This window comes from Cricetulus griseus, chromosome 2, assembly GCF_003668045.3.
Source record: "Cricetulus griseus strain 17A/GY chromosome 2, alternate assembly CriGri-PICRH-1.0, whole genome shotgun sequence".
NCBI lineage: Eukaryota > Metazoa > Chordata > Mammalia > Rodentia > Cricetidae > Cricetulus > Cricetulus griseus.
Window position 1 is genome coordinate 53,693,122 of NC_048595.1, and position 21,082 is coordinate 53,714,203.

Consider the following 21,082-nt stretch of genomic DNA (forward strand, 5'->3'; position numbering starts at 1 on the left):
CTGGGTTCAGAGTCAAGGTGCTCAGGGATTGGTTGGTTTCCTGCTCGGAGTGCTCAGGGATTGGTTGGCTCTGTGTTTCAGTTGGTCAGGGGCAGAGCTGGCTCTGGTGTCATTTGGTCAAAGTAGGCTGGCCCACTTTGGCTGACCCCTTTATCCTACAATGAATGCTGAGACTAGTGGTTCACATAAATACATAGCACAGAATGATAAAAGTATGTTAAGGGCCACTTCAGAAACAGATGGAAAGTCATTCCTAATCTCAACCCAAAATACACTTCATTATTATCTTCTACTTATTCACATCAGCAGTTTTAAAGTCAAATATTGAAATTCAAGATAACTCAAATGTATAATTTGATACTTCCATGCTGAAGAGTGATAATAGGAAAATATTAAGTCTTTGTTTTCCATAATTAAACCATTATGTTTCTACAATAGCAGAAAGATTTTTTACACTAAAGAACCCTGAAATTCATAACATACATGTGGCAGTTTGAAAGAAAATGCTCCCTCAAAGGAGTGGCACTGTCAGAAGATATGGCCTTGTTGGAGTAGGTGTGGTCTACTACCTACTGGAGGAAGTGTGTCATTGTAGAGATGGACTTTGGGGTCTCAAATGTGCTCAAGATACCACCCAGTGTCTCAGACCACCTCCTACCGCCTGCAAGCCAAGATGTAGGACACTTGACTACTTCTCCAGCACCATGTCACCTGCATGTCACCATATCACACCATGAAGATAACAGACTAAACCTCTGAAAATGTGAGCCACCCCAACTAAATGTGCTTCCTTTATAAGAGTCGCTATGGTCATGGTATCTCGTCACAGCAATAGAAACCCTAACTGAGGCAGAACAATATCCTCAAATCTGAGCTGAAATGTTTCAGCCTGCATTTAAGGGCATTGGCCTGCATGCATCATGCAAAATACGGAGGCTGTGTACTCAGAACTAAGGCTACACTGAAGTCTTGTGATGCAACATTGGCCAGAACAGCCAGAAAAATCTCAGGTTCATTTGCTTTTGATTTAACTTTTGGTCATTGCACATTTAGAGCAGGTCTTTTTTTCTTCCTTTGTGTGTGTATGATTCTCACATTTAGTTCTGTGACTCTTCCTTGAACCCATATGTGGCTCATGATTCACAATTTAAAAAGATGGGCAATAAAGGACAAACGGGAGAGGGCCATGAAGAAGATGCTTAAGGTGAGAGTTCATACAGTGTGAGGGTGGAGGCCTTGCCTTATGCGGAAGTGCCACATAGTCCCTCAAAGTCAGACCCTGGATGTAATTAGACGGATGTCCTCTGGTGTTGTTGGACTTTCTTGTTTGACTTTCTTTTAGACTACCAGCCCCCAAATAATGACACAGAAAAGTTATTAATTAATGAAAGCTTGGCCTTTAGCTTAGGCTTGTTCCCAACTAGTTCTTATAACTTAAATTAACCAGTTTTTATTAATCTATATTCTGCCATGTGGCTTTTTACCTCTCCTCTATTCTGTATGTCCAACTCACTCCTTGTCTCATTGGCCTCTCCCCAGTGCCCAGATGCTAAACCTCCAAGTTGTTCTTTCTGCTCAGAAGTCCTGCTTATTCTCTCCTGCCTACTTGTTGATCATTCAGCTCTTTATTAAACCAACCAGATGTCTTAGGCAGGCAAGGTAAAACAGTGACACATCTTTACACAGTTTGTTCAAATATCCTTCAACAATCTGGTGCCTCAGAAACCCTCTCTCAAACCCTGGAAGAAGAGGCTGAGTTCCATAGTGAACAGCTTCTAAGCTGGAATTGTAAGTTTCCTGTCTCCACTGTTCAGTAATTTGGACAAGTCACTGTGTGCCTTAGTTTCCTTATCTAGGAAGTAAAGATAGTAATAAAACCCATGTCCTTTGCTTGTTGCTGGGAGTTAAATGATTCAACGCACATAAAGCACTTTGTACAATGTCTGGTTCTAATTAAGCAAGCAATAAAAATAGGCTTCTATTATGCATACACCCATTTGCTATTGGGGAATTATGTTTTATGGCTCTACTGACTAGTCAGGTTCTTCCTTGAAGACAGATATGCTACACCAACAGAGGGCCTGGGATGGAGCAGGCTCTCAGTAAATATTTGTTGAATGAGTAGAAAGTGATGATGCAGATACATTTGAGATGTAGGAATTAAACCACATGTTCCTGACTGACTGATTTACCATTAGACAAAGGGTAAAGGCAAGGAAAAAAAATGGATCAGGGCTTCCTGAAATGAGACAGGTGGCTCCATGGCTGAGCTAGGGGAGGTATGGAACTGGTTCATTCAGATATGAGCAGTCAACCTGGGCAAGTGCAAACCTATGGCAACCAAAGCAGCAGAAACTTTCAGCAGATCTGCCTGAGTTCAAATTTCATCCACAGTCCATATAACCCACATGTCTATGTCTGTGCCACACATGTTAACCAGACAATTAGGAATTGAGTAACATTTGTCAAATGAAGAGAGGAAGGACTGAAGAAATGTGTTTCTTGTAGATGACAGGATATCATGGCTGCTTTTATTTTCAATGGCAACTAGATATCTGTGCGGGTGAATGTAGGAATTCACGCACTATGCTGGCTTGTCCCGTGTCACATGGCAGAATGCACTCAGGCAGTACCCTGATCAGCCCAGAGTGCCATGGCTCTGACATCATTAAGTAATCTGCATACAGGTAAAAAGGGCCCTTAAAAGAAACTCCCTCCACTTCTGCTTCTGCCCTTTTTTTTTCCCCCAGTGTTCCTCTGAAGGGGCAAACAGGACTTTTCCTGCCTTCTCATCCTTCTCTCTCTCTCTCTCTCTCTCTCTCTCTCTCTCTCTCTCTCTCTCTCTCTCTCCTCCTCCTCTCTCTCTCTTCCCTCTTCTCCTCTGTCCTCTCTCTGAGGAGGCAGCTCTGTCTCTGTGTCTTTTTACCTCTTTTCTTCCCTTATTTTCTTACCTCCCCCTCAATAAAACTTCCAATATGAGTCACATCTACAGGTCTCTGTTTCCCCATGTGTGTGCCACTGGGACCCTCTGTGCCACTGGGACCGTGGTCCTGGCACATGCAGTCCTAGCCCACACCAAGGTATTACTAACAGTGAAGGAAAAGAAAGAAAATCATCATTAAAGATTAAAGAAGAATAAGTAACCAGTGTTTCAAGTGAACCAACATCAGGAGTTGTCCCCACACCCCACACCCCCACAATCTCGCCACCTTTCCTGATGTATCAGGATATTTCTTTGCTCCCTAGCCTCTCAAGCACACCTCAAATTCATATTTAAGATGACTAAAACTACCCCCCAGGAAGTTTGACAGAGCACACACAGAAAGAACACAGACATACACACAAAGAGGCAGGAGAGAGAGAGAGACAGTGAGAAGGAGAGGGAGAAAGTGACCAAGGAATCTAAGAAATAAGAAAATTCTTGGTGGTCAGGGCAGGTCATGCAAAGTCCTCCATGTTTAATCCTACCTCAAATGCTGGGTTCTCAGAAAATACATTCTTCAGTCAGGACATGTGCAGGATTGGTTGACAATGGACCACATATAAGATGGTGGCTCGGCGAGACTGTTTTGATTATGGAAGACATTGTAGCTGTCCTAGCTTGGATAATTTTATGACTGCCACATAACCACCAAACCACCTAATGACACATTTCTACCACACAGCCTCGAATTAGGTGACACAAACTGTGTTCAGGACAAACTTGTCTGAATAGCTCCTAGTTGAAATTGATAGGCTCTGCTTCAATTCAAGCCTGAGTACCTATACCAATAAAGTTTCTCATTGTTGTGTCAAAATGTCTGACAAAATCAACTTGAGGAAGGATTTGTCATGGCTCCTGTATTAAGAAGGGACAATCCATGGTGGTGGGGAAGGCATGGTGCCAAGAGCAGGGGCAACCGGTCAGTCTATCAGTAGTCAGGAAGCGAGAGAAGACAGGAAGTGAGACTAGACTATAAAACTTAAGGCCTGCCTCCAGGGATCCACTTACTCTAGCAAGACTCAGTCTCCAAAAGGTTCCATGACCTTCCAAACAGCACTGGCTGAAGAATAAGTACTCAGACACATGAGCCTAAGGGGCCCCTTTCACATTCAAAGCACAATGGTACCATAGGGTAGTTATAATAAGAATATTCAAGTTAAATGCTTTGAAAATCCAAATGCTTGAAACGAAGTAACAGAGGGGGAAAGTGAGCTCCAGAGGAGCTAAGCTGGTTTTGGGTAAGTCAGTGAGTAGCTCGGGTCTGAATCCCAGCTCGACTGCCTCCTCAGAATATCTGAGGATATATATATATATATAATATATATATATATATATATATATCCTTAGCCATGCATCTCCTCCTTGGCTGCTTTGAATTTGGGGCTGGGAAAAGTGCACATTCATTTGAAACCTCTAGTGAAAGCCCAGCTTCATGCTCTATCTCCAGAGAGGAGGACCCCTGTTCAGATGCCTTTTACCAGTCTAAAAGAACCAGAGGGCTGCTGAGCAGGGACCAGGAGGCTGGGCTCAGGGGAACTAGACTGAACGTCACTCTGCCACTTGCTGGCTCAAGGCCTCCAGTGAATCACTCAAATCCTATGGGCCCTGTTGTTTACTTGTTCTTCATGCTCTGCTCCTCTAACATACTGTTTACAATACAGAATGAAGACCTTTTCTAAATGGCCTCTTGATACACACAGAAATTCGTTTCTTTAAATTTTTTTCTGAATAAAAAGTGATATTTACTAATTTTAAAAATTACAAACTTGTTAAAGAAAAAGTGATATAGACTTAATAAAGAGAAGAAAAAAAGCTGGGCGGTAGTGGCGTAGGCCTTTAATCTCAGCACTCGGGAGGCAGAGGCAAGCGGATCTCTGTGAGTTCGAGACCAGCCTGAACTAAAGAGCTAGTTCCAGGACAGCCTCCAAAGCCACAGAGAAACCCTGTCTCAAAAAACAAACAAACAAACAAACAAACAAAAAAAGAGTAGAAAAAAAAGCCTGATTCTCTCTAGTGTAAAAAGATTACTGTAAAGATAATATGAATTTAAAGAAACATGGGAGAGGCTTCACACAGCCATTGATGTTTTCCATGGGAGGGGACTGTCTCAGGACTTCCTGACACTGTGCTGAGCTTTCCTTGGCTTTCCTCTGGAAGGCATTGTAGTCCTGTTTGTTCTTTGGGGTTCAAAAATAATGTGAATGATGGATTATGAGCCCTTGCATTCTTTTGAAGGCTGAAAATAAAATAAAAGCCTCTTGGGGATTTTGGTTTTTCCCCACCGAATAATTCATTCAACAATGTCTTGCTAAAGGCAGGCTGTGCCCAGAGCTGTGTGAGGAGACACACAGCTCCAGATGGGCCTCTGTGACGAATTCCTAGGCCCAGCTCACAAACAAGGCCAAGAGAGTATGTGAGGAGACCCAAGAGGGATGTCAACTGTGCCCCAGAGGAGGTGACAAGATTGCATCTTGAAGCATGAGCTGGGATTTTACAGATGGCACAGTGGAGATAAGCAATGAGCTTGACAAGCTTTTGCTTCACCACCCACTGTTAAGAAAAAAAAAAAAAAAAGCCGTATCATTCAGCGGCAAAGCTCGGGCACTTGTTGACAATAAAAGGGAATCCGTGATAATTACAGAATAAAGATGAGTGTAAACTGTGACATCTGGAGGAACCATATACTGCACGGCCACATTATTCCATGCTAAACTTTTAGAATTATGAAGAATGGGCTCCAGTTCCATTCCACATACATTGAAATCATTGATGAAATGGCCAGTAAAAATGCCCCAAGGAGGCTTCTGCATTCTGAGGAAAGAAATTGCCTAACCCACTTGTCACTTTCCTCTAACAAGGCCTTCCAGCCCTCTTGGACTCTGGCATAACATTCTTGAAACAGCATTTAAAGTAAGACATGCATCACCACAACTATCCTTCAGCCAGTTTGGCAGAAACACAAGACTTCCCAAACCACTCAGACATTCAACTCCAAATGTTTAGGGACACACTGAGTTCCTTAATTCTCACCATTTCTCCTTGATGTTAGTTCACTTGTTTGGTTGGCCCAGACAACAAAGATTCTCCCTTGGAGGGGAGTATTTGGTTAAGTTTTGAGAGTAGAAGAGCAAATCCAATAGGTTTTAAGACAATTGTTGTTTTCATCCTCAAAATAGGATAGCAACATGCCATAGGCCAGAAACAACATATAAGTGTTACAGATGCTGGGAACAGTGTTTAATATTGAGGAGAAGCAGCTACAAGAGTGAGCTGGGACTAGATCATAAATGGCACTGAATTTCATCTCCAAGGAGTTTGGACATGCCCAGTTGGCAATAGTGAGCCTATGGTGCTGTTCAAAATGGTGTTTGATTCTTTTGGGGAAAGAATGGGCAAAACCAGAAAAAACTGAATAAGACCAGGAAAAGACAGCCACCATGAAACCAATTTCTCCATTTAGTTTTGCAGTCTGTTTGCTTATCCTTCTTGTTAATACTGCCTGTTCCCTGCCATACTCCAAATTCCACCCTCAAAGAACTGTATCACAGTGGAGATATTTCTGATGCTTGAAGTTGAGCTCAGTCCCAGCCAAGGTTGTACTAGAAGGCTTTAATGTACCACAGCTGGTTCAGACTCATTGGAGACGAGATCCAAGCCCCTTTTACTAGAATTTCTATTGCTGTGAATAGACACCATGACTCTTATAAACAACTGTGGTGGCTCATTTACAGTTCAGAGGCTTAGTCCATTATCATTACAGAGGGAAGCAAGGAAGCATACAGTCAGACATGGTGCTAGAGAAGGAACTGAGAGTACTTATATCTTGAACCACAGGCAACAGGAAATAATCTGAGTCCCTGTGTGTAGCTTGAGCATAGGAGATCTCAAAGCCCACCCACACTTTGTGACATACTTCCTCCAACAAGGCCATACCTCCTGAAAGTGCCATTCCCCTTGGGGGGCATTTTCTTTCAAATCACCATACCCCTGTATTCTGAGTATCCTGTCATAAAAAGTCCCTGAAGACTCACTCTCCTTGTTGAAGTATGTTGTCTTCCTTCCCTGAACCCTCACCCTGATCACAGCTGCCTGGAGCCCAAGTCAAAGCCATGGAGCTAGGTCTTGGCCTTCCAGGCTTCTCAGGATATCAATAAGAGACAGGCTTGGAAGCTAAGAGTCTCTGTATACCCAGACAGACCCGAACAAGCTTATGTTCAAAAAGATTCTTGCAAGCTCTTTGGCCTCAGCTTGTTTCCTCAGCCGTAGAATGGGACTCACAGAAGTCCTTTCTCTGAAGGGGACAGGGCAATGATGACACTTGGCTTGGTGCTAGGTGCCAGGACCTGCTCAGCAAACACTGTAAATGACAATAGTTTACTGTAAGCTAACGATGGCCAAAGGCTGAGCTTTGTGCTTCCTGTTCCTTCTGTTTGTGACCCTGAACTGGGAACATCAGGGCAGTACAAGGCCCGCAGACAAATGACTGACCACTAATGGTATTTAATCTAATTCTGTGGGGTCATCTAGCAGTAGGGAAGATAAATCCCAAGATGTAAAGGGGGCAAGTCCAAGACCACACATGACCTTCAGGCAGACCCAGGTTGGAGCCACCCTCTCTGAGGCCTAGCCATGCTGCTCATTCTCCTGTTGGCAATGTTCATCTTTCTGTCCCTGAGTAACATCCTAGACCTCTGAGGGCCTGTCTTCATTCACTGACTCTGTCATTTTTAAGTTCAGACACTTACTGCACATTCCTTCTGTACTTATAGCCACTCTCAAAGCTGACAGTGTTGTTAAAATCTACCTTCTGTATCAGGAAGATGAAGTGCAGTGAGGTAAAGTCAATGATCCCAGCTTTCCAACCTGTAAAGCTAAGATCCGAACCTGGGAGGTTTAGGTGCCAAGACTGTGCAAGTTACAGGACCATCTGCAGAGTCACCATCATACACAGACATGGTGGTAACAAAAGCGTATGTCTTGGACAAGTGAGGTAGAGGTGATGGGCTGGACCAGACGGTCTCCTGGGGCAAATGGTGACCTTCCCAGCATGAGTTGACTCATTTTCCTCCAGGTTGATGAGAGTTGGGGAAGGAAGGAAGGCAGATTATGCAAATGAAAAGAGGCTGAGGCAGGCAGGTATGCCCCTACTGGGGTGTGGGCATCATGATCAAGAAGACATAGCTAGGTGTGTGGCACTTGGGAGATGGAGGCAAGATGAGTTCAAGTCTGGGAGCTGGTGAAGTGACTCAGCACTTAAGAGCTTGCTGATCTTCCAGAGGACTGTGTTCTCCTCCCAGCAACACAGGGTAGCACACAACAGCCTGACTCCAGCTCCTGTGCTCTTTTGAACTCCACAGGCACCACACACATGTGGATCACGCTTGCTCATTTCGTGCACACACATACACACACACACACACACACACACACACACACACACAGACACAAACTAACACAAAAATAAATAATTAAAAAGAAATGCTTTGGAGTTTTTTGTTTATTTGTTTTTAAGGAGTTCAGGGCTATCCTTAGCTACTTGGTGAGTTGGAGGCTAACCTGGGCTACACAAGACCAAGTCTCAAAGAAAGAGAGAAAGAAATCAGATACTAATTCAGTGTATGTGGTGAGCAGTTACTTCTAAAAGCCTAAATATCCTCATCTATGGGCATATGCCTGCTTTACAAACTTTGTTAAACGAGATGCACGCTTAAGTCCTGACTCAGTGCTATTCCTCTTTATTTACCTCATAAAACTACTTCCCTCAATAAAAGTTTTTAAATAAGCGTATTTTTACTTATGCTCCCAGAAGCACTAACAATCCATCTCAGGATTAGTCATACACAATAACGATATAATTAATAATAATGTTAATTACCTCTGATTGGGGGCACTAAGTGCTTAATATGTATAATCTATATCTAATCTAACCCTCAGTGCGTATCTTAAAGATAGGTATCATTACTCCCGTTTTATGGGCGAGCATAATGAGACAGAGAAGTTAGGAAATGCACACAGGTCACCCTCTGGGTAGGGCAGGACTGGCCTTTCAGAAAAGGTTTGTCCATCCATAAAAAGGCCAGACTGGGGAATGCCCTGAGCTTGGAGTTCCATGTTGGTCTTGGCGACGCCCCTCGGTTTCTTACTCAGAAAGAAAACAAACATTCTAAGAGGTTTGCTAACACGCGGGAACGCGGGCGTGCAGCGAGGGAGGAGCAGCCCTGCAGAAGAAGAAGAGGGGTCCGAGTCCAGGATGGCTGCTGTTGGCCCTCTGCGTGTCCTGCGGAGGAGCGAGGTCCGGCCGGGAGCTGCCCCTTCCCACCGTGGGTGGCTTATTATCTGTTGGGAAAGATTCCAGAACCCTCCTCCCGCCCTCCAAGTGTTTGCTCAAGACCGAGCTCTTCAGAAACTGAAACCGGGAGCCGGAACAGGCAGGCAGGCGTCTGCTTTACCTTCTATGGGGAGGCCCGCGGTGGGCGGAGCGAGCCGGCGCCGGTGACGTAGACTCCCCGCCCCTCCCTTGCCCCAGGCGCCCGCCTCCTCCGAGCCGGGGGTGTGAGCGCCGGGCTGGGAGAGTGCCTTGCTCCGGCTTGGGAGCGCAGGATCGCTGGTGTCTGGCGCGGGATGTCGGGGTGCTAGAGCTGGGGAAGGAGCGCGGGGCGGGTAGCCCGGAGCATGCTGTGGAGGGCAGGCGCGCAGGACCTGGGTCTTGGAGTTTTCTCCGAGCTGGGAGAGCAGAAAGAAAAGTAGTGTCTGGTTTGTACAGTTGGTGACATGGACTGAGCCTGGCCCCCAAGAAGCGCTCAGGACATGGTCACAGCGTTGTTGTCCTTGCCCTTCCGATGGGGTCAGACAGTGTGCCCTGGGAGATTATGAACTTTAATCGGTCAGAATGTTTAGGCACCGATGGGATGAGTTGGGAGAGGGTATAAATGATGGGATGGCAAGGGACTCAAACTTGCTATCTACAAATCCTCATCTGATGAGGTCAGAAAGCTTGAGGAGGACAGTAGCTGAATTGGAATCCAGAAGGCAAACTTCGAAAAACACTTCGTAAACCACTGATTTAAGCCTACAGTCTGTCTCCTCGTTTTTCACCTTCAAAGGTTTTTCACCTTCTATTATGTCCTCTGACGACACTATTTGAACTATTTACCAAAGTAAATCAAGCCACAATTTGCTTCCGAAATAATTAATCAAAACCCAGAAGTCACTCAACACATTTTCAGTAAATATTCATTGAAAATGCTTACGAACCAGTTGTAACCAAGTGCTGTGCTGGGCACTTGGACTGTGGTAAAGAAGATAGACAAAGGCTGTGTGTGTCCTCATGGAATGTCCAGACTATTGGACACAACATGAACAACTCAGATACTAACATCCAACTAACAAAAGATACTGTTTCTACAGTGAAAAAAGAAGTCAAAAGCAAATAAAGGTGATGCATCTTCCTCCTCTGTGTCCTCTTAATAGAGGTAATGTCTTTCCTCTATGCATGAAGACACACTCACACACACACACACACACTACTTTTATGGACCTGGAAAGTCCAAGATCCTGAGATTAATAACATCTAAAGCAGTATGAAGACAGCCTACAGGAAGACCCTATGGCCCTGATTCCTGCTTGTGTGGCCTTCCTCAAGACAAACTCCTATCAGATATCCCCACTCAATTCTCAGTGAGTGACTGAGAGTATGGACTTTGAAGCCAGTCTAGCAGGGTTGACTTCGAGGCCTTTCTTAGCAGACCTCTGGTTTTGGGCAAAGTCCTTGAGCTCTGTATGTGTATGTTCCTCTTCTATAAACAGTTCTGGATAATACCTGGGTCACAGAATTCTAGGATTAGAGCTGCTACATAAAGTGGGTGGCAGGCATTTGGTATGGGAGCAGCTATGCTGTGGTGTTCTCTGCCTAGAGAAACCTTCCTCCCCCTTTCTCTGCCTGGAGAGCATATATTTATAGTCCAATGTCACCTCCTCTCTGGAACCTTCCTTGCTTTATGGCAAGGTAATTGGATGCTTTGCCTTCTGAACCCAACTCTTTTATAATTCCTTATAGGACCCTTTCATGCTGCAATAAGGTTTTTAAATGTTGTTTAGGTGTTTGCCTTCTGTATTTGACTACACATTCTTAAAGAGCAGGGGCTAGATTCCAGACAGTTTACTTCGTTTCTAGAAACAAGGCAGTCCCCAGAGCAGAGTGAGCACCTGACACTATCTTGAGTTAATAGGTGGATGGGTGAATGGGTAGGTGGATGGATGATGACGGATGAATGATGGGTGAAGCAATCCTCCCAGGATTGTGAAATTCAAGTCCAGAGTCTGTATTTAGTTTATGTTGGGAATATCACATTTTTGAGTCCCTGGTCTGCCATCTGGAAAGCAAATCTGGATCTTTTTATAATAGCACCTATTTTGGGGGTCAGAAGTTTAAGAGATGTATTTGGGACAGCACACAGGCAAATACTCTCCAAAGCCAGTGCTTAGGCTCCAGTCCCAGCTCTACCACCTATTAACAGAGTGATCTTCGACCAGTCTGTAACCTTGCTAGAAAGGGAAAGGCACAACACATTAATGGGCTATTCCTAAATTCAAGAAATACTCTTTGTAAAAGTCCAGAGTACAAGATAGATTCAGAAATAAAAAAATTGTCTCCTTTCCCCACCTGCTACCTTGTCTGTTCTCCAGGCCCATAGGTCTGGACTCTCAGTACCCAAGACAGCTGTTCAAATGCCATATTTTGCTCCAAGTGACTAATGCCACTTAAGCCAAGGTTGGAAAGCTGACTCCAGGACCATGTTTAAACTTGAATGCTGAGTTAGAAGCGGAGAATGTGGCTGACTGGTTGATTTAATTAATAAGGACACTTTTGAAAGAGAGCAAGTTTAAAATCAACAAACATCCCAAGGAAATTGAAAGCAAGAGCTAATCCACAATTTCATGTGTGGGTTTCATGTGTAACTGAGAGAGTCCTTACTTACTTAAAGATATGAATAATGAATCGCCCAAAGCCAAGTGAGTATTTCCCAAACTCTAAGATCAGTGGTCAGAATTGGCTATGGAATCAATTAGCCAGTTAATTGGGGTGCAATGTTGCAACAAATCTTAAATGTCCTTCTGCTCCATTGTAATACATTCTAATAATTATTCAAATTGTCCAAGGATCATTTATCAATTACTAAGCCAACAGCTGTGGCAGAGAAAGGACTAGAAGGCATCTCTATCTTGAACCTAGCATGTCACTACACTCCATCCACCTAGTCTTTGAAATCTCAGTGTGAGATTTAGAAAAGCCTGAAATGGGGGCAGCCAGGGTCTTGGGAGTTGAGCTTGTCCATGGCTTAGCCAGGGAACACTTGGCAGCAGAACACAAAGGGGAAACTTGAGAATGCAGAATCCCCCACAGGACCTGAGAGATGTGCTCCACTCTAAGAGGGTAGGAATCTTATTAGCAAAGTCAAGTTCCCTGCCAAGGAGGACATGTGCCTGAATATCCAAAGAAAATAGGATACAACTCACTTTAATGCCAGACCTACAAAAATTGGGGGGCTACCCACATCTTATGCCTTACTCTTAACACCCCAGCCCATACTTTGACCCTGCCATACCCCAGTCTCCTTCCTGATCTTTGCCTGGGAAGCCCCTGTCTGAGAACTGGATAATATACTTCATAGTGTTCCCACTGGAAGATCACTTCAAGTTATTTCATGATTTGCTGGGTGGCTTCCTTCATCTCCCCTAACATCCTCTTTTTTTTTTGCATCTTCATGAAGAAGTAATTGACCTGTACTAAACCACAAGTGCTTGGAGAGTTCAGTCTGTTAGACACCAACCCACGGAAGCTTCTCCACCATCCTGGCAGGCAACATTTTCATAACCTCAGAATTGTTTTCAGGCCTTTCTAAGTTTTTCTTTAGCCTCCCCTTAGCAAATAGCCATTGGCCTAGTTTCTGTCATTTTCCGTAGACGAGCTCCCATTTTCTATAAGTGGAATTATACCATACAGACACTTTGACAAGCTTCTTTCACAGAGCACAACTGCATTGACACTCCAGTGTCAACTTTCCCCTGATTTGATTTGTGGACTTCTTTGGGGGCAAGACCTGGGGCCCATCTAGAATACAGCACAATGTTGAGGTAAGAAAATCTGTGCAAAATACTATAGTGGCATAAGAAGAGGTTGGGATTTGGTGCTAGAATGTATATGCTGTCATCCCAGACCCCATTGCTTGTGGCTGTGAAGGAGGAGACAGTCAGTCAATTGCTTTTGGAGCCTCGATTTGCTCGACTGGGAATTGGGGTGATGGTAAAGCTCTTTTCTCTGAGAGAGTTGGTCAAACTCCACTGAGCCAGGAGATAAAGTGCTCTGTAAACTGTGAAAGGTCAGTCCTGGGCAGGGATTAGGCCCTGGATCAAGACAACACCACACTGGGAATGCCCCAGCTCCCAGGGCTATTTAAAGCAGGCCTTGTCATCCAGGGAAACTGCATGCATTTGTCAGTCCTCACAGGAACAGCCAATAAGGGCTATGCCTGGTGTCCTTTAATCTTGGCTCCATCTCTAAAACGTCAAAGATTCTTTTCCCTTGACCCTCCCCCACTGCTCTGTGTGGGCTGTTTGTTTACAAGGTCTCCCTCCCTCAGGAGCTCCAAGTGGCCAGACAATTCTTCTTCTGGCCTGGAGTCCTTTGATAAGACTGATAAGGTCAGTCTATCTGCTGGGGGCTCCAGGGATCAGCAGAAAGAGGAACTAAGTCTGTGGAGGAGCCTGCCAGGCCCAGCTGTGGCTTCCTTTGGCCCAGACTGGGGACAATGAGGAGTAAAAAAGTAAATATTTGTCTCCTCTTTAAATTCAGATTTGACTTATGAAATCAACTCATCCTGAGAAGGATCTTTTCTACCCTGGAAGGAGACTTCTTCCTTGTCCTCGCTTAGTAAAGAGAATTGTGTGAACTGAAGGGCCTGCAGACCCAGAGTCAAGGACTCATTCAGCCATTAGTTTCTTACATGACCTTGGCAAAGCCACTCTCCCTCTCCTGGCTTGAGTTCATGAGAACTAATGTTCTTTGAACACGGACTTTGTATCGGCTGCCACACTGTATTTTCTTTATGCTTCATAAACTATGATCTTCCATGCCATCCTAAGTAAAGGAAGGAGGATTCATCTATCCAAAATGCTATTAGGGTCAAAGGTTGAGCCCTGGAAGCCCTATCATGCTAGGCTTGGTCACCCATCCTCTGTAGGCCAAGTAAGGAGGCATGGCATTGAAAGGCAGAAAGCAGGGAAGAGGTCCGTGAAGATACCTCAGCCCTACCCTGCAAATCAACCTCCAGAGTCCTGATGAAACCCTAGGGATGAGAAGGCAAGAGGTGTGCACAACTAAGCAGCTCACCCATCTCTGACCCATCATTGCTTCCCTCTCTCTTTGAATGGTGTCTGAAAAGTTACAGCCGTGTGGAGTCTCTTCTGAGATGACAAGTTCCTCCTCTGTGGGCACCAGGCTTCAGCCTGTTCCCTCTCTCAGCTTGACATCCCCTGGGAAATCCTAGTTCTCAGGTGCGCTGTCTCAGAGGTCAACAGTCCAAGACAGGGAGGACTCTGCTTTCTTTGGAGTGTCTCTTGTCAGGGCAGTGACAAGATCATTGACAAAACAGCTGGGGTAAGAACTAAGCCTAACCGAAAACATGTTCTTTTGGGAACTAGGAGGCAGTATTCTCAAAGAGTGAACTTAAAATTATTTTTTGGTCATACTGTGTGGGAGGAGCCTCTGTGACCCACATAGTGTGGGTGCATACGGTGTGCAACACTGGCAAAGACACACAATCTAATGTGCTCTGGGACATCTTACCTTAAAGGAATATGATAACTTTATTTCTTAGCAAAAACATTAAATTAATCAACAACTTTCTTTTTCTTGGTAACACTTTTTTTTTTTTTTTAATAGCCAGGAAACAGGTGATCCTCAGAGCATTAGACCCATGAACTAAAGGGATTACAGAGTTTATTCTCGTAGCTATGGGAATTCCATTCATGGCACCCATTTCTTATGCTTCTAGTGCTGAGAAGCTTATCACCTGCTGACAGAGTCCTCCCTGTCACTGAACTAGTGTGTAGAGCTTGGAACAGCACACCCAACAGAGACACCCTGCAAGCCACATGCATGCCTTGCAGTTTTCTAGGACACAGGGAAAGTGTAAATAATGCTAATTAGCCCAATGGAACTGAAAACCTCATGCCAACCCTGTAGCCCATTACAAACATTAGCAAGGTGTTTCACAGGCTTTTTAAAAACAGTATTTGACATCTAGTGCTCGTAGCTTCGTCCGGCTAGTGTTGACAGCACTAGACTACACAGGACCAAAAGGCAAAGCTGAGCACTGCCTGCCTGTGTCTGTCTGCCTTTCTGCCTTCCATGATCCTTAGGTCTATACATGCTCCATACATGCTACCAACATGAAGATGAGTTCTCCTGCTCAGTGGGACCAACATGCTACCCCCGCCGCCGCCGCCGCCACCCAATATGGAGCTCAGTCCTGGGGCAGTGCTCTGCCAAGTCTGGCTCCCCCAGGAAGCACTTTCCGGACATAATTATGCCTGGCAAACCAGAAGTCTCTCTGACATGTAGTGGAGAACAGCTGGGGATTTTAACATCCTTTTATTTTACACTGAAGCTACAGCATCTATTAACCGTGTTTGTAGGGCGCCTCCTTTCTGCTCCCTGAGATCAGTCTCCCCAGCTGTCAACTGATAGGTTTGAATATTCTAAAAGACTGCTCTCATGCACACCACCACACTCTGCATCCCTGCTAGTTCTCTGCATTAAACAAAGTCTTTGGTTATTAAGACGTGATCTCTACCTGATGCCTAGTAAGAATATTTTAAATGCTTAACGAGTACCAGACATAGTGTAAAGAGCTCTGTATACGGAATTTCATTTGGTCTTCTCCATACCCAAGTGAAGTAAACACTGTTATTATCCTCTTGTATAATTGTGGAAACTGAGGCATTGGGTGTTGACTCATAGGTCATAGGTCTAGTGAGGAGAAGGGATGCCAACACCTTCTCAGGGGTCCTTTCCAGGTTCCCTGCTCCAGCTGTAAATCAGGTTCTCTGAATCTTAACTAGGCTCAGGTCTCATGTCACAGCTCAGGAAAGCTAGGTTTTCCCTTTGTATCCTTGTTTTTAAAACCGGAGATGGCCCGCCTTCTGTTTTTCGGAGGAAGGAAGTACTGCTGTGCCTTCCTTGCTGAGGAAATCCTACCCTTTGCAAATGGACTTTCTTCCCATCCCCTTGACCTTTCAGGAAAGGGGGGAGGCCCCGGGAAGGCTCTGGAATAGGACCGTAGAGCAGAGTTCGCCCTGTCTAGGGCAGGAGTATTTTTAGAGCTGGCTGTACACTGTTTACAAGGAAGCCAGTCCCCTGTGCCTGCCTGCTCCCTCCAGGGAACACTGGCTGCCAGCCCCACCCACCCGGCTCTGTGCCTGGCCCTCACTTCCTCCCTCCCTATGCCTTTCCTAAGTCTCCATCAGTTCCTGGGCTCTATCTACATGTGGATATGCTGCAAGACCACTCCAGACTAAGCCTGAAAGCCTCCTGCAGAGGACCACTGTGTTGGGGTATTGGGAAACAAGCTTCCAACAGCTAAGATGGCCTAGGGACCCTGCTGGGTACCCCCATCCCCCATCTCCGGGGCCTGCTGAGCTCTCCCTCCCAGACTTTCTGATGGGAAGAACCTCAGAACTTCCCTATGTGAGGCGATAAAGGGTTGAAGGCCTGGGGCAGCAGGCTCAGCAGCTCTGTCTACAGCTCTTACAGGTGTGATATTACTCTTCTCCCATCTTGAGACTCCAAAGCAAGTGGGGCATGATAGCAAGCTCCCCACCGGATTACTGATGTCTCAGTTTCTCCACTGCAGGAGAATATCCAGGCCTACCTCCTGCCTTGGGAGAAAGCATTAATAGGACAATAGTGTAAAGCTCTTAACATGTCCCAGACATGCAACAGCAGGACTTTGGTAGTCATTTCTGACATTTCTCCTTAAGGAGACTTTCAGCAAAGGATGCTTGTCTTTATTCTTGTAGCTCAGGGTTCTAACACTTCTAAGTCTGTGTAAAAAACTCTCCTCTAACCTGAACCCCTAGGCCATGCATGCCTGAAACCTCATTATTAAGAGGCAGAGATAGATCCCAGGAGCTTGCTGGCCAGCCAGCCTAGCAGAAATATTGAGCTTTAGATTCAGTGAGAGACCCGGTCTCTAAAAATAAGGAGGGATGTGACAACAGAAAACACCGGATGCACTTCTCTGGTTTACACACACACACACACACACACACACACACACACACACACACACACACTGAAAAGTGAACTGTCCCTTGGCCATGTACATTAAAAGAGAAAATTAGGCTAGTCATGTATTCCTTCTCCTCTAGCCCTGTATCCATCTCCTTGCTATCCTCAAGTCTTTCAGAAAATATTCATAGTGTTTTCCCAAGTCACATGCAGCCCCTAGGATCTAGAACAGGCCTATCCACACCCTTTATCTTTCTGGCTTCTGGGAGCATCATCCCAACTAGTGTTCATAGACCTGGCCCAAGTGAACCAGATTTCCCAGGGTCTAACCCTAAGCTTATAGTGGTAGGCCAGAAGCTGAATCTAGGTGACCTAGACAGCCCCATGCCATCTGAGTTCCCTTTGGATGTGGGTTTGTAGATGGCAAGGTCTCCCCAGGCTCCTCAGAGCCAATGTCCCCTTCCTGTCTCGAATACAGCCTGGACTTCTCCAGCATCTAAGATCTTCTAGGTGTTTAGTTGAGGCAGTTCCTTTCCCACAGGCACTTCCCCTTCTTCCTCCTGGCCACCTACTCTTCCTCCTCCTGTTTCCCACTTCCTCTAACTCCTTGTTCCTTCCTCTCCTCCACTTCCTCCTTCACCTCCTCGTCTCCACAGCTGTGCTCCCAACCCAAGTGTCAGCCTACTTATATCCTAAGAAGAGTCTCAATACAGAAGAAGGAAACACTTCTTTCTGTGAGGTGCTGTTTCAGCTTCTCTCACTTCTTCCAGAGGCCTGGCCACTTCTTAGCTCCAGGAAGTCATATAGGAAAAAGGTTTTACTCTTGTCTACCTTTATAATCTCAAAGAGTTGCATCCACACTGTCCAGTGTCATTTTACTTCACAAGGGCTGTCTCAACAACACAGCTTCTTCTCCGTAAGTAGCTGAGGCTGCTTAGAGAATATGAGCTCTTGTGAAGGATGCCCCACCCTATCCCGGACTACCAGGAAGGAGTAACAGCATGCTCGACAGGAGAAAAGTATGAGTGAGCAAAAGGGTCAGCCACTAACACATGTGGTTCAAGGGTAGAACAAGGGCAAGGAAGAGTGTTGAGAGGAGGCTGGAGGCACTGTGTGTCACAAATCATGGAAGCCATTGCCCTGTCCTTTTCTGCACCCGGAGATGACTCAAGTGATCATGTGGAGGATGGGCTGGAGAGGGATAGAAGTGCAGCAGCACTTGAGACCTCATGAGAAACAGTAGCCATTATTCTGGCCCTGTTTAACTTCCTCAGGCTTTATTTTCTTCATCTGTAAGTCACATGTGTGTATGTAACACACACACACACACACACACACACACACACACACACACACACACACACACTCTATGGGCCCTCATAAGGAAGACAATGTAGAAGGAACGCTCTCTGGAAGCAAGAGATAGTATTCACTCCTGTCTACAGCTGCTGTTCCCATTCTGTGTGGGGGAAGTCCTCACCCGGAAAACCTTGTTCACGCTGGCCCAGGGCCCAGGGTGTGAGCACCATGGATGCTGGGTCTCTCCCTTTCCATTTCCCTTGTTGACTTTCCAATGTGACTGTTATTGGCTCACAGAAAGACAAGCCATTTTGTATGACTTGTCAGATGTTGGGCTCATGTCCCACTTTGGTTTTCCAGGTTTCTTGGGCAGGCTTTGAGGCTCAAGTCCAGGATCCAAGAAGCTTGACAGCAAGAGTGAACAAGTATGTATCTTAAGCATCTCCTCTCCTATACTCCAATCGCCATTCTGGGGAACATACAGCCATTAGGGCCTAGACTGATGCCAACTGTCTCGTGCCTCCAGCTTCATCCTTCTAAGTCATCACTTTATGGTTGTCAGTATAACCTTTTCCATAGATGGTTCTAATTGTGACATATCCCTCTTCTGCTCTCCCCACCACCTCCAGGTCAATTCCACAGCACATGACCCACAATCCCCCAAAACCAGATTCCCTCCCCTGCACTGTGCATTGTTTTCATCACAGCCTATACAAATAAAATGTCCTCACTATACAAACTTGTTCTCCAAAGGGAGACGTGCTGAGCTGTGCTGCCTGGTGTCTTCTCTCTCACTGGCATCCTGATCCTAACCCTGTCCACTAGTTTCATGCACATCCTTCTCTCAGAGGCCAGCAAAGGTGCCAACTCCTCTCAAGAGGATTTTCCCTTCATCCTCTACCCTCTCAGAGCCCAGTGTGAGGCTGTCTCTAGGACAGCATTCTTAACCCAGAGGCAGTCAGTCAGGAGCTTTGTGCATGGGGGACTACATCTTTATGATCACTAGTCTCTACCTAAAATTCAGCATTTCCTTCCTGTTTGCACTTAGGCTCAGCTCACAGTGAGTTAGATAGCTAGTATCTGATATTTACCATATGGAAATGATATTCATTTATAGTTTGTATAGATGACCTTAAAATTTTGTATATTCATCCGTAGTTGACAATGATAATAGTTAACAGTCCTGTAGTTCTGACTAATGTGTAAACGAAAGGTTCATAAATCATTACTTGCTTACTTTATCTGTTTTCATAGCTTCTGGAAATGAATTGGCTTCCTTTGTAACTGTGTGTGTTTTGTGCATTTTGCAATGTCATTCTGGGTAGAAGTCCATGGGCTACACCAGATTGGCCAAATGTTTCTTGCATGAATGGTGACCAAGACCTACCACTATAGCTGTGGATTCATTTTAGTTAGCTCTCTCAATAAATATGTGTTATCTTGAAAACAAGGGGTGCTAGTGTTACCTACACTAAAATTTGGCATAATCCAAATATATATTTTTGTTTGTTTTTGAGACAGGGTCTCAGAACAAAATGGACTCAAACTCAAATCCCCCTGTCTTAACTCACTAGGAGGTAGGGAAATAATGGCAAGGAGGAAGGCCGTCCTGGGAGGAAGGGGTAAACCTCCATTCAGAAACATCTGCCCCTCCCCTATTGTAGGTATTCTTCTCCCAGATGTCTCTTGATACTTCTTCACCTTCTTGGTCTCTGCTATGACATCATCCCCTCCATAGCACTGCATGGGACAGTGGCCCCCTGGCAGGCTTTCCTGCTCTGTTCCCACTTTGTCTTCCAAACATTTATGTCTCAGTCAATGTTCTATTGCTGTGAAGAGACACCATGACCACAGTGACTCTTTTTTTTTTAAAGATTTTATTTATTTATTATGTATACAACATTCTGCTTCCATGCATATCTGAACACCAGAAGAGGGCACCAGATATCATTACGGATGGTTGTGAGCCACCATGTGGTTGCTGGGAATTGAACTCAGGACCTCTGGACGAGCAGTCGGTACTCTTAACCTCTGAGCCATCTCTCCAGCCCCAACCACAGTGATTCTTATAATAGAAAGCATTTAATTGGGGTTTGTTACAGGTTCAGAAGTTTAATCCATTATCATCATGGCAGAAAGCATGGTAGCACGCAGGCAGACATGGTGCTGGAGAGGGAGCTGAGAGTTCTTCATACAGATCAGCAGGCTGCAGGAAGAGGGTGACACTGGGCCTAGCTTGAGTGCTTAAAACCTCAAAGGCCAGCCCCAGTGACACACTTCCTCCAATAAGGCTACACCAACTCCTACAAGGCCACACCTCCTAATAGTGCCATTCTCCATGAACCTATTGTGGTCCATTTTCATTCAAACCACAAATTTCTCACCATCTTGTAGCTTGTTTCTGGTTTTGTATGTTTATTTCTCTTTTCTCTCACAAGAAAGTAAGTTCCATGAAAGTGATGATCTTTTTATTGATTTCTGTCACCAGTTCCCAGATGAGTGATCCACAG